Below are 13,227 nucleotides of genomic sequence, written 5' to 3'. Positions count from 1 at the left end.
GATTTTATACCAGGTATGTCATAATTAAGGTTTTTTGAATTGCAGGAAGCTGATGTCTTGTACCATATTAACAGTGATGGACAGAACATCATGTACAAAGTCATGCACTTAAGTGAAAGTAAAGACGGGCTACCACACATGTAAAATGTTGCTCCACTAAAAGTCCACCTTACAAGAGGAAGAGTATTTTCCTTAAAGTGTACATCAAATATCAAAAGTAAAGTAATTTATGACTGACAGTCAGATGCGTAGACACAACTTTTTAATGTCTTCATGTTAAACAAATGTAGTAAGTAGAGTAAAAATAAAGATAATTGATTATGTGTAACTAAATTAGCCTACCATGACTAACAACAATGTTATTTTTGTGGATTTTGTTTAAAAGATTCCATTCTTATGACCACCTGATGGCATTCTGGAGGCTCATCGAACCAGCAACATCAAGGATGATCCGTGTGACAAGTGTGGCTAGAGAAGCATCAGCCTCTGTGGCAGAGAAGACAACAGCAAACAGATCAACTAAGTTGCTGCCCATAGATGAGTTATTTCTTTTCCTCAATTATCTATCAACTGGATGCAGACAGAGAGAGCTTGGGCACCGATTTAATATCCATCGGACAACAGACAGCTCTCCTGTCCCCTGACATGGCTGTGATGGTGGACAAGGGCTTTAGGGTGGAAAACCTTGTGCCAGGAAAACTTCACAGGCCTGCCTTCCGCTCCAACAACAATCAAATGGCAGCACAGGACGTCCTGGAGACCCAATCAATTGTGCGGCTGCGAGTTCATGTTGAAAGGCTAATCAGGCGGGTTAAGGAGAACAAACTTTTTGACACTGTAATCTCTTTGTCTATTTCAGGGAGCATTAGCCAGCTTTTCACTGCAGCTTCCAACTACCAAAATGGACTTCTGGTCAATGACTGGAGAGAACATTAGAGCCAGGTAGAGATCTGACTGTTTGCTTCATGGCTGGCTGCTCCTCTTCCTCATTTACCTTTTTTTTTACTGATTCACACCACAATTTAGTTTTGCCTTACATTTACTGACATTTTTAATTAATAAATTATTTATTTGAAATCTATATTACCTTGGTCTCCTTTTGTGTTCTTTAATTTCCCCTCAAGCCGGCCTGACTTACTGAATATTAGTCTAAAGGGACAGTTCACCCAAAAATGAAAATGACCTGATAATTTTCACACTCTCATGTTGTTACAAAGCTGTAAAAATGTCTTTGTTCAGATAAACACAGGTAGATATTTTTAAAAATGTTTGTAACCAAACCGTTTGTGGACCCCATTCACTTCCATGGTAGGAATAAAATTAAACTATGGAAGAGATTGGAGTCCACAAATGTTTTGGTTACAAACATTTCTCAAAATATCTTCCTTTGTGTTCATCAGAACCAAGAAATTTTATACAGGTTTATAACACGAGGGTGTGTATATGATGACAGAATTTTAATTGTTGTGTGAACTATCCCTTTAACATCTAGCAATACATTGGTGTGTGTTCACCTTTGCTGTGTACACTTTAAGTCAAGTGGTAAATCCTTAAAGTATTACAACTCTGTTTAGCACATATTTTCTAATCAGTTACGTGACAAATTTAAATAACTTGAAACAACGCACATTATAATGAGATATCAACAAGAACAAGACAGTTCTACTGAGAATTCATTTTATTACAGCAAATATTTATGTAGGTATGTGTAGAAAAAGAAGAAGTCTGCTCTCTCTCTTATTTTTTGCATCACATCACTGTCCAAGCATATTCTTTGAATCAGGGTGTCTTCCTCCGTAAACACCACAAATCGCACCACTCCACCCCTGTTAGGAGCAGCTGACCTGCACCTGCCAGTAGTACCCATGACCCTGCTTCAATTCCAGGTTGCCGTCTTTCATTTTCAGATGAGGATAATCCACATAGCTCTTAACATTTGGACATTTTATTTCCACATGGCCGAATTCAGTATTTTCTGTAGGGTCAAAGACAACCCCATCTGGGGATGTACCTAGCCATGGAGTGTCGGGGTGTATAATGAAGCCACAAGGGTAGTAGTTCACCTTCTTAAGCTTGAAGTCCTCCTCAATGGCATCAGCTTCCATTTCCAGACCCCTCTTCTGCCATCTTATCTAAGGTGCATGGTTTAGCATGGCATATCTCTCCAAAATGTGAGGACGTGAGTCTGGGTTTTCTTAGTCTATGCCAGTCTGCTGATGTACTTTGACTCCTAGTTGCATATTCTATTTTGTTTGCCATCTCCCAGGTAACCTCAAGTGACTTGAAGTGCAGCTGTTAATGCTCAGTGAAAACAAACATACTGCATGATGTCTCCAGTCTGCAGCCAGCCAATGGCAAATCTGGGCGTGGTGGAGCATCAATGTGAGCAAAAGGGCGTCTTCTTGCCTTGGGTTGTTGGTATGACAGGGGGCTGCCTGCTTATACCAAACCGAGTGCAGAGTCCACTAGCGGGACCTCACAGGTGATACCCATTGTACAGATGGCTGGTGCAGAAACAGGGGTGAACTCTTTGTAGGTCTCTGACACACTGAGAGTGGACAGGTCCAGCAACTCTCCACTGATGGCTTTGTACAATGTGGACCTATTTGAAACAAATAGAGAAACACAAATAAATATTAGATATTTTAAAGAATGTCGGTAACTAGACAGTTAAAAGTCGCCATTGACTTCCATAGTATTTTTTCTAACTATAGCCTATAAAATTCCCACAAAAACCTCAAACCAACAAAATGTTTATTATTTAATTATATGTTGGTATATTTTTGTACACTTACAAAAAGTACACCTGTTTTGACCTGACGTTTATTGAAATGGACTAAAAAATTACAATTAAAGCCTAACATTTTATTTTTATTTGGTCTCAATTATAGAAGCCTCGTGAGCTGGAAAATGTACTTTAAGATTTTTCAGAAACTTTAAACAATTCAGGTCTGAAGGGTTAATTTAGGGCTGTCAAAAGATTAATCACATCCAAAATAAAAGTTTGTGTTTACATAACATGTGTGTGTACGGTGTGTAACTTATGTATATATAAACACACAAAATCATGTATATATTTAAAAAAAAGGTTATATTTATATATAAAATATTTATATTTATATATAATATAAATTATATAAATGTATATACAGTATATAAATGCAAATATTTCTTAAATGTATACATGAATGTATGTGTATTTATATATACATAATATTTACACACCGTACACACATATGTTATAGTGATAGTTCACCCATGTTGTCATGTTGTTATTGTCAGGAGCCGGAGCCAGGGCGGGTTTGGTGGGTGTTTTCTCACTTCCGGTTTTGGGCTTTTATTTTGTTACTTCCTTTCAGGGCTCACTGTTTCACTAGGTAACTTCACCAGTCATCACCGGCACCTGTCTGCTCACCTGTTTGTCATTCCCATTTGTGTATTTAAACCCTGGTCTGTTTGTTTCTTGTCACTGGGTCGTTTTGTAAGTTCGCTTCAGTCATTTCAAGTACTATTGTGATTAAACCTTGTTTGCTTTTGAAGCTCTTTTCGCTGTCCTGCATTTGTGTCCCGACTCAACCCTGACATTACGACCCAGTCACCATGGACACAGCAGACGCGGAGAGCGCACGAGCCCAGAGCAGTGACCGGGATTGGATCATCAGTCAGCAGGAGGAGCAGCTGAACTGCCTTCGACGTGGGATGTTGGAGATGTCGGGGCGCCAGGAGCAGCAGCTGAGCTTAATCGGCAACCGCCTTGATGCCTTGGCTAGACAGATCCAGCAGCCGCTTCCATCTCATCCATCCCCTCCTGTGCCCGCCCCGGTGGTTCCGGTCCAGACGTCTTCCAGTTCGGGGATTCGACTGGCACGTCCTGAGAGATTTTCTGGCGACTCCGGGGACTGTCGAGCGTTCGTCACCCAGTGTGAACTTCACTTCGAGTTACAGGCTGCTGACTTTCCCACGGACCGCTCCAAAGTGGCGTTCATCATCTCTCACCTCTCCGACAGAGCCGGAGCGTGGGCCACTGCGGAGTGGCAACGTGGGGGGGAGACCTGCTCATCACTCCCTGCCTTTCTAGAGGCATTTTCCCTGGTTTTTCAACATACGAAACCCGGCAGGGAGGCGGCGCGGGCGCTGATGCGGCTGACTCAGGGGGACCGCCGGGTGGCAGAGTATGCCATCGAGTTCCGGACTCTCGCTGCTGAGAGCGGGTGGAACCCCGCAGCGCTCACAGACGCGTTTCTGGAGGGATTATCGGAGGAGTTAAAGGACCATTTGGCTCCTTTGGAGTTGCCCTCTTCTCTGGAGCCGCTCATTGCTTTGACCATTCGTATTGACAATCGGCTGCAGGACCGTCGGCGAGGTCGCCGCGAGGCGGGTACCTCGTACAGGGTGTCCCCAGTTGACCATGGTCGTATTACCACTCACTCATCTTCTGTCACCTCCACAGCCGTTCCGGCAGCACCATCGGAGGAGCCCATGCAGCTAGGGCGTGGTCGGTTATCTCCCACTGAACGCAGACGGCGGATGGCGGCGGGTGAGTGTCTTTACTGTGGTCGGCGGGGTCATTTCTGTAAGGACTGCCCAAAAGCCTCTGCTCGTCCTTAAGAGTGGGCACATTGACGAGCGGGGGTCAAGCGCCCACTAGTGTTACATCCACTTCCTGTATTTTGAAGGGGCAAATTTTTTCTGAGGGTAAGGGGTTTTCCATTCAGGCGTTATTAGATTCTGGGTCCGAACGGAACCTTATGGATGCAGAGCTGGCCAGACAGATCGGTCTCAGGACCAGGTCCCTTTCCCATCCATTGAAGGTCATTTCCCTTAATGGTGAGTCAGTTGCTACTGTTAACCAAATTACTGAGCCCGTTCACCTCATTTTGTCTGGAAATCATCACGAGCACACAGAATTCTATCTTTTCGAGTCCTCCCATAATCCTGTAGTGTTAGGTTTTTCTTGGCTCCTTCTCCATAATCCCCATATAGATTGGCCTACTAACCGTATTGTGAGTTGGAGTGATGACTGTCATGGAGTCTGTCTGCGTTCAGCTCTGTATCCAGGGGCTGACTCCGCCGACCCGGTAGGGCAGCCGCCCTCACCTGACCTCTCCAGTGTTCCGCCTGAATACCGCGATCTGAGAGAGGTATTTTCTAAGTCGCGAGCTCTTTCCTTACCCCCACACAGGCCTTACGACTGCGCTATTGAACTGTTGCCTGGAGCCGCCCTTCCCAGGAGTCATCTCTACAGTCTATCTAAACCTGAGAGAGGGGCCATGGACCGGTACATCACTGACTCTCTCCGGGCGGGCCTCATAAGACCCTCCTCATCGCCTGTTGGAGCAGGTTTCTTTTTCGTGGGCAAGAAGGACGGGACGCTGCGTCCTTGTATTGATTTTCGGGGGCTCAACGCCATAACGATTAAGGACAGGTATCCCCTGCCTCTTATGAACTCCGCGTTCGAGTCTCTGCAGATGGCGCGGGTGTTCACCAAGTTGGACCTGCGAAATGCATACCATTTGGTGCGCATAAGGAAAGGCGATGAGTGGAAGACCGCTTTCACCACTCCCCTGGGACATTATGAATACCTAGTAATGCCTTTTGGACTTTCTAATGCTCCGGCGGTATTCCAGAGACTCATAAATGACGTGCTCCGAGATTACATACATCATTTTGTGTTTGTTTACCTTGACGACATTCTTGTTTTCTCCAGGAACCTCAACGAACATAGGCGGCATGTTCGCCTGGTCCTCCAGCGGCTCCTGGAGAACAAGTTGTTTGTCAAGGCTGAAAAATGTGAGTTCCACTCCCCCAGCGTGTCATTTTTGGGCTTTGTGATTGCTGAGGGGGAGGTTCGTCCGGAACCCGCCAAGATTAGTGCTGTGGTCAACTGGCCTACTCCAGAGTCCCGTAAGCAGTTACAGAGGTTCCTGGGGTTCGCCAATTACTTACGTCGCTTCATCCGTCATTATAGTTCGGTTGCGGCTCCACTTACTGGCTTGACCTCTACCTCATCCCCGTTTCGCTGGACTGAAGCCGCTGAGGCCGCTTTTTGTAAACTTAAACACCTGTTCACTACGGCGCCGGTGCTCGTTCAGCCGGATCCCTCCGTCCAATTTATTGTGGAGGTCGACGCCTCAGACGTGGGGGTTGGTGCGGTATTGTCCCAGCTACATAAGGAGGACAACAAACTGCACCCCTGTGCTTTTTTTTCCCGCAGGCTTACTCCTGCGGAGATGGGGTATGACGTCGGGGATAAAGAACTATTGGCCATTAAACTGGCGCTGGAGGAGTGGAGGCATTGGTTAGAGGGGGCGGGTCAGCCTTTTGTGGTCTGGACGGATCATAAAAACTTGTCTTATATCCGGACCGCAAAACGGCTGAACCCAAGACAGGCACGGTGGTCACTTTTCTTTGCTCGTTTTGATTTTGTGGTGTCCTATCGCCCTGGCTCCAAGAACGTGAAACCTGATGCCCTTTCCCGACAGTCGGAGCCCTTAGTTGAGGTTCAGACCCCTCAGACGATAATACCCACCGCTTGTGTTCTGGGTGCTCTCTCCTGGCGGTTAGAGAAGGACATTAAGGACGCCCAGAACCACGAGCCAGACCCTGGGGGGGGTCCTCCTAACAGACTTTATGTCCCAAGGGCCATGAGGAGCCAGGCCCTCCAGTGGGCCCATGCTACACGGTTCACCTGTCATCCCGGAGTGCACAGGACTATCACCTTCTTGCGTCGCAGTTTCTGGTGGCCCGGTTTGGCTAGGGATGCCAAGGAATTTGTTTCGGCCTGTATGATCTGCGCCCAAAATAAGGTCAGCACTCAACCACCACCTGGGTTGTTACATCCCTTACCTGTCCCGAGTCGTCCTTGGTCACATGTAGCGTTGGATTTCGTCACGGGACTGCCTCCGTCCGCTGGCAAGACGGTGGTTATGACTGTGGTGGATCGTTTCTCTAAGGCAGCCCACTTCGTGCCTCTGAGGAAACTGCCGTCTGCCTCTGAAACAGCCAGGCTCATTGTCGTACATGTGTTCAGACTACATGGAATACCAGTGGACATTGTTTCTGACCGTGGGCCACAGTTTGTGTCACAGGTTTGGAAGGCTTTCTGTGCGGCCTTTGGTCCCTCGGCCAGTCTCTCCTCAGGCTTCCATCCCCAGACTAACGGGCAGGCGGAGAGGACTAACCAGGACCTTGAGGTGGCCCTCCGGTGCGTCTGCTCCCGTCACCAGTCGTCATGGAGCACCCTCCTGCCCTGGGTGGAGTATGCCCATAATGCCTTGACGTCATCAGCTTCGGGTATGTCCCCGTTTGAGGGTTCCCTGGGCTACCAACCACCATTATTCCCTGAGCAGGAGAGGGAGGTGGCCGTGCCTTCGGTGCAACACCTTTACCGACGCTGTCGACGCATCTGGAGGGAGGCTCGTGCAGCACTCCTACGCTCGTCTGCAGCAAACAAGAGACTGGCTGATCGGCACCGGCTACCGGCACCCACCTACACGCCGGGTCAGTCGGTTCTCCTGTCCACCTCCAACATCAAGCTGCGGACGGAGTCAAGGAAACTCGCGCCCAAGTTCATCGGGCCATTTGTGGTGGAGAAGGTCATCAACCCTGTGGCAGTCCGCTTGCGTCTGCCACGAACCATGCGAGTGCATCCTGTGTTTCATGTTTCCCAGGTCAAGCCTTACATCACGAGTCCTCTCCAGCCCGCGCCCGCCCAACCACCACCACCCCGCATCATCGACGGTTTGCCCGCTTGGACGATCAAGCGCATTATGGACGTCAGACGTCGAGGTCGGGGCCTTCAATACCTGGTGGATTGGAAGGGTTATGGGCCTGAGGAGAGGTCCTGGGAGCCTACGTCAAGGATCTTGGATAAGGGCATGCTTAAGGACTTCCACAAGCGGCACCCTGACAAGCCTGGTGGTGCGCCCAGAGGCGCCCCTTGAGGGAGGGGTATTGTCAGGAGCCGGAGCCAGGGCGGGTTTGGTGGGTGTTTTCTCACTTCCGGTTTTGGGCTTTTATTTTGTTACTTCCTTTCAGGGCTCACTGTTTCACTAGGTAACTTCACCAGTCATCACCGGCACCTGTCTGCTCACCTGTTTGTCATTCCCATTTGTGTATTTAAACCCTGGTCTGTTTGTTTCTTGTCACTGGGTCGTTTTGTAAGTTCGCTTCAGTCATTTCAAGTACTATTGTGATTAAACCTTGTTTGCTTTTGAAGCTCTTTTCGCTGTCCTGCATTTGTGTCCCGACTCAACCCTGACAGTTATAAATCTCTTTGTTCTGGTAAACATCAAGGAAGACATTTTTAGAAATATTTGTAACCAATCCGTTTGTGGACCCCATTTACTTCCATACTATTCTTTTTTTCTACTATGGAAGTGAATGGGGTCCACAAACGGTTTGGTTACAAACATGTCTCAAAATATCTTCCTTCGTCTGTGTTTCATCAGAACAAAGAGATTTATACAGGTTTGTAATAACATGAGAGTAAGTAAATGATGACAGAATTTTCATTTTTGGGTGAACTATCCCGTTATGTAAACACAAACGTTTGGATGCGATTAATCTTGATTAATCTTTTGACAGCCCTAGGTTAATAAATAGATTACTAACTACTAGCCAAATTCTCACTTTACTCCCTCGATCATGGTCCTCTGCTTTGGTTTGGCAGACATCACAGCCATCTTCTCGACGGGACCTGGTTTAACACCCTGTGAATATAGACAATAAGCAGTGATGAGCGTATGTGATGTGTGTGTAGATGTAGTATTGAAATTATTGTTACATTATTCCAAGTCTTGCCAGGGTTCTTGGCTTGTGCTACTGTTGTTCACTCTCCGTACAACTCAGCACTGGTGGAACAACTGGAATGTCAAGCTGAGATTAATTGCGTGATGCGCAAACCCCAGAGGCAGAGGGGTGCCCCGCCTCCCAGGTCTAAGCGTGCATGACCAGAGGGATCCTCAGATCAGCGTCGGGAGAAGTCGATCCCAAGAGCCAAGTCTGGCTTGGATAGGACGCCCCCTTGGTTTGGGATCCGTGATCCTTCCCTTTAAGCTGCCTTTTTAAACCAGTCTTAACTGTTCTTTGGACTTTTAGCCTTCCGTTATCCTGTTTTAACTGGTTCTGAGATTTTTATCTTGTTTCACTGTTTGTAATCGTTCCCTAGAATTTAGAATGATTTTATGCTCTTTTTAGTTTTAATTGGAACCCAGTGGCCATTCATATTTTTATTGAAATAAATTGTCATTGTGGCCAAGAACTCGGGTCCTCTTTGGTGGTGTGTGTGTACTCTCCCCGGATCATTCCCCTAGCTGTTCAATATCCTTATTCATTTTATTATTTAACCCATCTTTCAACCCCTACAGGCCTTACATACATTATAATGTTTTGTGGCTGTTTTTATTTATTTTATTTATTTATTCGTTTAACAAAAAACAAATATAAGACACAAAGGTGATAGATCAGACAAGGAGGGGCAGGTATTAAAATAGTTCAATGTAGACATGTTTATAATGATATGAACCAGTTTTTTAGGTGCTTTTTAAACAGAGTGTATGTAGTGAGGTGTCTAATAATGTGAGGAACTGAGTTCCACTCTTGTGCTGCTGTTACGGAGAAGGCGCTCTGGCTAAAGGCACTTCTCCGCAGAGGAACTATACAGTCTTGACGAACCGACCCTCTTGTCACTCTTTGGGAGAATGTTCTCATTTTAACAAACTGACTGAGTGGAGGGGATGAGAGTCCATTGATGATTTTATAAAACAGGCATAGTTTTGTATACTTAGTGATGTTTTCCCAACTTAACAGTTTATGTTTTTGTAAAATGTCACAGTGATGATGTCTTAATGGTTTTTTTATCCAGTATTTTAATTGTTTGTAAAGTGACTCCAGAGGTTTTAATGCTGATTTGTTTGCCTGCGACCAGGTAGTGAGGCAGTATGTCATGTGGGGTAAGATCATTGCATTCATGAACATTGTAGCAGCTTGCAGTGACAGATTTGCCCTAATAAATCTAAAATTAGACACGTTAAACTTAACACGGTTACATACTTTCTGGATTTGCGATTTAAAATTGAATGTTGTATCTATTAAAATGCCAAGATATTAGAATTTTTCAACAACTTCTATTTTCTTTCCTGCCACAACAACATCAGCCAGAATATTTTTCCGGTTTGTTTTGGAAAAGAACATTGCAACTGTTTTGTTTACATTGAGACTTAAACTCGACTGTTCCAACCATTCTGGAACATGTCCCATCGTTCTGGTGAGATTCTCTGCCACCTCAGATGTGTTTTTGCCATGTGCATAAATGACAGTATCATCAGCATACATCTGAATGAAGACATTTGAACAAACAGAAGGGAGGTCATTAATGTTGAGAGAGAAAAGTAGAGGCCCTAGAATGGAACCTTGCGGAATACCTGTAGAGATATGGAGAGGAGGGGAATGATGATGATTTATCCTGACTGACTGAGATCTATTTGATAAATACGATTCTATCCATTCTATAGTTTTCAATGAGAAATTGAATTTGGTTCGTTTAGTCAGTAGTTTTTTATGATTTATTGTGTCAAAATCTTTTTTCAGGTCGAGAAACACAGCCCCAACTACACCACCCTTATCTAATAGAGATTTTATGTTTGCTATGAAAAAGCAGTCAGCGGTCTCTGTTGAGTGCTGAGCTCTGAAACCAAACTGCATTGGATGAAGAGAAAAGGATGAACTGTTGAGATGTGAAATAATCTGTTGGGCAATAAGTTTTTCCGCGATCTTGGACACTGTGGGTATGATACTGATTGGCCTATAATTTGAAAGTAACATGGAGTCTCCTTTTTTGTAGATGGGAATCACCACTGATGACTTCCATGCACTTGGAAATATTGATTCAGAGATGGATTGATTGATAATAATGGTTAAGGGAGATGTTAAAGTTGAGCTGAGTTCTTTGAGCAAAAAAGTATCCATCCCAAATACATCTTTTGTTTTGCTTGATCTAAGTGACCTGATTGTTTGTGAGACTTCAGTTTCAGTGAGAGTCATTAAGTTAAATATAGGGTCTGTTGTATTTATGGGACAAGCATGCAAATCATTAGATTTGAAATGATTGGCAAATAAGGAAACCGATTCAATGAAAAATCTATTAAAGGTGTCTGCTACTGTGACTGGATCCTTAGTAATATGTCCATTTACCTTTATTTCTAAAGCTTTTCTGTGTTTTGTGTCCTTTCCTTCAGTTTTTTCAATTGGCTCCAAGTTTTTTTGGAATCCCCTTTGGCACTTTCAATTATTGTCAAGAAAAAATCTGCCTTGGGCTTCCGTATGCTTTTTACCACTTTACTTCTTATTGTTATAAATTGATATCTTAGACTCTGAGATTTATCTTTTATTGCATTTTTCAGTGCTCGGTCCCTCTCTTTCATTAATTGATACATTTTTTAGTCGATAAGTAGTCACAGAAAGGCTGGATAGGAGAAATCAGCTGTCAATAGTGATAAGAGTAGAAGTTACTGTAAGTATTACACACAGGCTTCCTGTGATCAGTGTCTTGTCTCTGCTTTTTTTTAAAGTTGTTCTTCACTAAAAACTCAAATTATCATAGCAAGAGTGTTAAAAAAATTCCTCTTTCAAATATTTGAAAGTTATGTAATTTAATCTCAGCCAGCTAAATTATCTAATCCGTGTTTGTTGTGTTTTTATTTAATTCTCTAGGAATTACTGAAGCGTGACATCCATCAAAGGCTGCATCATTCGACTGTCAAGCACCTTGGAGAGGCAACCTGTTCATGTGGAAGGGCTGCACATTCAGCAACAGTCTGCTGTCCCAGTGCTGCGGAATTAACTCCATACCAGTTTGCCTGCAGCACAAAAACTGCACACACACCACAACACATTGATAGGTTCGGGGAGGGGCGGCAGGTCTTCACCCACCTGGTCCTCTCCGCCTGGTGTGTGGGGATCCTGTTAGTCGAAGCGGTGGCCGGGCATGCAGTGCTGGGGGGTTGGTGGGCTGGAGGGGGGCGGTGGGCAACCAGAAGAATGTGTTTGAGTGTGGGGACAGGCCAGGGGGCTAGCTCGCCAGTACCCACTGGGGCTCACCCTCCCTTTTGTAGAGGGGCAGCAGGGGTGTGTGGCAATTCTACTCTGAATTACTCCCCGGGCAAGACCCCCCCCCCCCCCCCCCCCCAAAGAGTCACAACAGAACTTTGTCCATGGCAACTGACATGTTTTATTGTCATTGAAATAAAGAAATTGATACAAGAGACCTTTATCAGAATTCTGCACCGCATTATAACAGTTATCAGAACATAAAAAATAAAAGACCATAAGCATGGCAAAAATACAGTTAGTTAGGAAAATATTAAATCAAAGACAATATTGAATAAATAATATGAAATAAATATTATAAAGCTCAAATCTTTTATCACACAAATAACACACTAAATTAACCCTTGTGCTATCTTAGATGACCCCACCCTTCCATTGACGTGTTCTCCCTACCATGACAAAGGTGGAGAAAGGTGGAAAGATTTCATGTAATCCATGGACACCAGTGAAGATCACAAATCATTGAAGAAATGAGCGACCCCGTTGCAATTTCTGGCAGACACTCGGCAGTGTTTTACAGGTTACTCCCCTAGGGCGGTTCAGGTAATAACTCACCTGCTCAGCGTCCTATTTAAGTCCAGGTGTGCAGTTGTTCATTCTCTTTCTTACCTTCAGCGCTGCATTCGTCGCCGTTTCTCCATGCCCGCTCGTCTCCTTCTCTTTCAGCGTCTTGATGTATTCCCCCCATTCTTTTCGGATTGATGATCCCCCTTTTTCTTATGTGGGGGGCTTTCGTTTTTGCCGCGTCTGCCTCTCCTCCTTGCGACTTTTCAGCAGGCGGGTAGCGGCGCCCGTACGTTCGTGTCACCGCGGTCGGGTGTGCATCTACGGGGGGGTGAGCGTCCCGTGGTGTGCGCTCGATCAGGAGCTGTCCAGGCCTTCTTGTCTGCCGTTGTCGTCAGAATCTCTGGTGAGCGGCCATGCGATCCTTTTCCCGTGTTTTTTTTTTTTCTTCTGTTGGTTTTTTTCCAAGTCTCTTCCTGCTTCCTGCTTCGGTGACGTCACGCCCCTAAGGACCCTGGGAATTGTAGTTCTATTTTCTTGGACTTCATGGGTCTGCCTGGTTCATTTTGTGCTGTGTAGTTCTGCGTCGCTGGTTATTGTTTTAGGGGTTGTGGA

General features: G+C 45.2%; 1 long non-coding RNA gene across 1 annotated transcript; it reads left to right on the top strand.

Moving 5' to 3' along the window:
* The first annotated feature begins 634 nt into the window (after positions 1 to 634).
* Positions 635 to 11,907, top strand: LOC101156561 (uncharacterized). The gene is made up of 3 exons (XR_013657314.1): positions 635 to 771; positions 860 to 942; positions 11,713 to 11,907. It is a non-coding gene; the product is annotated as an uncharacterized LOC101156561 (long non-coding RNA).
* Positions 11,908 to 13,227: the final 1,320 nt, after the last annotated feature.

The sequence above is a fragment of the Oryzias latipes genome, chromosome 7, assembly GCF_053564925.1.
Source record: "Oryzias latipes strain Hd-rR chromosome 7, Olatipes_Hd-rR_3.1".
NCBI classification, from domain to species: Eukaryota; Metazoa; Chordata; class Actinopteri; order Beloniformes; family Adrianichthyidae; genus Oryzias; species Oryzias latipes.
Note: the sequence above shows the minus strand (reverse complement) of the source record. Positions and strands in the feature narration are given on the sequence as shown.